This window comes from Suricata suricatta, chromosome 5, assembly GCF_006229205.1.
Source record: "Suricata suricatta isolate VVHF042 chromosome 5, meerkat_22Aug2017_6uvM2_HiC, whole genome shotgun sequence".
Taxonomy (NCBI): domain Eukaryota; kingdom Metazoa; phylum Chordata; class Mammalia; order Carnivora; family Herpestidae; genus Suricata; species Suricata suricatta.
In genome coordinates this window covers 49,346,034-49,350,029 of record NC_043704.1, presented here as the reverse complement: position 1 = coordinate 49,350,029, position 3,996 = coordinate 49,346,034, and the positions used below count along the sequence as shown (strand labels likewise).

General features: G+C 38.0%; 1 long non-coding RNA gene across 1 annotated transcript in view; it reads left to right on the top strand.

The window, feature by feature from the left end:
• LOC115291679 overlaps positions 1 to 3,785 on the top strand; it is a 30,722-nt gene extending 26,937 nt beyond the window's left edge. Inside the window, exon 2 of the long non-coding RNA XR_003908617.1 lies at positions 3,316 to 3,785. This is a non-coding gene — a long non-coding RNA (uncharacterized LOC115291679). The remainder of the gene's footprint in view (positions 1 to 3,315) is intronic.
• The last annotated feature ends 211 nt before the right edge of the window (positions 3,786 to 3,996 follow it).

Here is a 3,996-nt window from a genome sequence, read left to right as displayed (position 1 = left end):
GGTTGGTGTCGGCGAAATATCTATAAGAAAGAACACAGACAACATGAATGGTGGAAGAGACCACACTTTACTGTGAAACTTGCTGTCTTATATACCATAGGTGATTACATCATTTTTCTAATGATTACATTGTTTGTTACTTCCAGAAAAATTATTATTTCCGTGGTAGCAAAAACAGAAAATCAAAATAGAAACGAGGCACAGTACAGAAGATCAAAAAACATAATTCATCACTCAAAATACATGAGCAGGGGTTTGTTTCAAGTACATAGTGATATTATTAACCGAACCTTATGACAAGGTTATTTTTCTTAAAGGCTTAAACAATAGTCTGTGAGTAAGGTGCCCGTAACTAAGGAGGAAGTTTCAATCAGAAAATCTGCCCAGTTACTGAAACCATGATTACCAAGTGGCATGATTAATAGGAGAACTAACCCCAGTCTCTGATCCACTTAGGTCAAGCAGTCAAGCGCACACATTTTCAAGTAGGGGAAGCAGGGTCCCAAAGGCCACACAGCACTTCTGGCTGGATGAGCCCCAACACGGGACTACTGCAGGACAGACTTTGGCTAAAGGCCTCCCTTATAGCTTTGGCAAACTTTATTAGAGTTCAGATTAGTCTAGGATACTTTCCCCTAACCTACTTCCTGCTCCTCATCACTATGGATCAGGATTGCTTTGTGGTCTTTCTCCCATCTCCCCATTGTTCTCTCGTACCTCCCCACTTCTCACAGGCATTTCTCCTAATATAATCCTCGCACAGTTTGGAGCCTGCATTCGGAGAACCCATTCTAACATGTTACTTTTGCATAGTTAAGACAACATGGAATATACAATTTCGTATTTTGCTGCCCCTTTCTGCTTGTTCAGTGGTAGTAATCTTCATATGGGGGAATCTTTTTAGAAGGTAGGAAGGCATGACAGCTAGTTAGTAAAAATAGCCGGATTAAATCAGTCAATTCCAGAGAAACTGTAAAAATCAGCCAAATCATGGAGAAAATAGAGAAAACACAGGCATAGAAAAGAAACAGAAACATGCAAAAGTCACATTATTTTCAATTATAACTGTGATGGTAGCTAAGAGGATGTGGGAATTTGACCCCCCCTTCAAAAAAAAGTGAAAGGCTTTTTCAGAGCTTCACTGCTCATGCTCACTCACATTTGTCTTCACGAGTCCTCTTCTTATTTATACGGCTTTATGAGGGGAGGAAAATGCAGATGAAGTAAACAGTAATTTGAAACAAAATACTATGGAATTAGCTTGGTTTGGAGTAAGGTTAAAGAAATAATTTGGAAGTAGTCTGTCCTGAAGGGAAATACATACACATTTAAGAACCAGTATGGTACCAGTCAGATTGCATGCCGGCCACAGAGCCAGGAAAGCTTTCTGAAGGCCCCAACTGCACCAGTCATCTTACTTGCTCAACAATTAGGAAGTCCAAAATGAGAGGAAGGGTCCCAGGACATCAGATGAGCAGGGACTACTTGAGGGCTAGAGGTAGCAACCAGTTGCCATTCAGCCACTGGTCTGGAAGTGCAGTATTCATATTTTAACATCTGATAGAGCCGTGCCAAAGGTAACTGACTACCTTTCAGTCATTTATCCCTTTAATATTGATTAGTCCGTGTTAATAAACCCAACTTTATTACGCAACTGACCCTTGAACAACGTAGGGGTGCCGACCGCCCACACAGTGAAAATCTGAAAATAACTTTTGATGTTCCCCAAACTTAAATATTAATAGCGAGAGCCAGGAGAGATCTTTTTACTGTGATCTACAATTTGCCAGAGAGAGGAACTGCTCACACAGAGATGGTTAATCTCACCGGGCATTTTCAGTGGATACTGGCAATACTCAAGATCACTGTAGTAGCAAGAGGAGGTGGCTATGAAATGATTACAGCACTACAGAATGTACTATGGTACATTTTATGCAATTACAATTTAATATATGTCTATGTTTGTTTACATTTCTCTCAACTGCACATGCCGCCATATGCAGTCCATTAAGTGTGTGTGTGGGATCTGTTAACTTTTAACTTTCTGTATTTTGTGTATATTTTATGTATATTAGTGTATAGTATGGTAGTAAATAATAAACTAGACTACTATCTATGCATTTATGACATACTTTTTTCCTAATTTTTTCTATAGTTCTAGGCTATGGAGTTCATCTGCAAGGTTTTTCAAATTATTGCTAATCTTCAAAACATTTTCTAAAATAATAATTGAAAAAAAAAATGTGTAAGTGAAACTGCTCAATTCAAACCCATGCTGTTCAAAGGTCAACTGTGTTCTCAATTGTACAACATAATGGTTTGAAAGCAAACTCAGAAAGTCCAGGGAGGCATGAGCAGATTTTTAGTGGTCTGCTCAGCTGCCTGGCATGATTGCACTGCCTGGCCCATCACAAGCATTTCTCCAGCTGATTTAGAAAAAAAAACACTCTGGTAACATATATTTAACATTAAAAAATTTTTTAATGTTTTTTTAAAATTTATTTTTGAGAGAGAGGAGACAGAGTATGAGTGAGGGAGAAGCCAAGAGAGAGAGACACAGAATCCGAAGCAGCTCCAGACTCTGAGCTGTCAGCACAGAGCCCATTACAGGGCTTGAACTCATGAACCACAAGATCATGACCTGAGCCAAAGTTGGTTGCTTAAACAACTGGGCCGCCCAGGTGCCCCAAGTAACATATATTTAAATAGCTGAATAATATGAAATATTATAATTACAGGGCTATTTAGCCATTTTCCTATTACAGGACATTTAGGTTTTTCCAATTTTTCACATAAAGACAAACACTTTGGCTCTGCTACATTTTGGATGATTTCCCCAAAGTGGAATACTGAAGATACAAACATTTCTAGGATTCTTTATATCCAGTACTATACAACTTCAAAGACCAATGTACCTTCCTAGAAACGAGTTATGAGACTGTCCAGATCCAGTTAACTATTTCGTTACCATTAGAAATACCTTATTACGATCATCATAACTTTAAAAGTACAACATTCAATTTGTTCTGTGTTTTTATGCTTCATGAGGATGAATAGATTGTGGGGTGTTTCACATTTGTGAGTTGTTATTCATGTGAAATTAAGTGCTTTCAAGATACTGGAATCAATGGCTTTCTTATTGTTTTTAAAATTTAATAGTGTGTATATTGACTATATCAAATTCTTATCACCTTGCCTGTCATATTTTCAGCAAATAGTTTTTGCCTTTTAACATTTTAATAGTAGCTTTTAATTTATAGAAGTTGTCTTTTTAAAAGTAGCCTATTCTAATACTTTCTGTTGCTTTTACATTAGAAAAAACACTTCCTGGATGATTTCTAAATCAAGATGTCTAAGTGAGTGTGGTAGCCTGAATAACAGCCTCCCAAATGTGTCCACATCTGAAAACCTGGAACTTTGGACCATCTGCTACCTTATATGGCAAAAGTTACTTTCCAGATTTGATTAAGTATCTTGAGATGGAGAGATCATTCTAGTTTATCGCTGTGAGCTTGATGTACCTATAATGATCCTTACAAGAGAGATACAGGAGTCAGAGACAGAGGAAAGGGCAATGTGACAACAGAAACAGAGATTGAGATGATGTGGCCACAAGCCAAGAAATGTCAACAGCATCTAGAAGCTGGGAGAGACAAGAAAGGGGTTCTTCCCCTGGAGCTGCGAGAAGAAATCAGCTTTGCTGACGTCTTGATTTCAGCCTTGAAAGACTCATTTTGAACTTCTGATCTCTGGAACTATAGAAGAATAAATCTGTGTTGTATTAAGCCACGGAGTTTGTGGTTATTTGTTACACTGGCAACAGAAAAGTAGTGAGTGATGTTATTTTGCTCTCCATCACACAAATTCCTAGTAAGTATCCAAATGTTTAATGTCCAGTAAATATTCTACACTAATACAAGAGGAAACTTGCATCACTATGGAGCTTCATGGAATTTCTTTTAGAAAGAGTGTGATGTGGCTGCACCACAGGAAGCT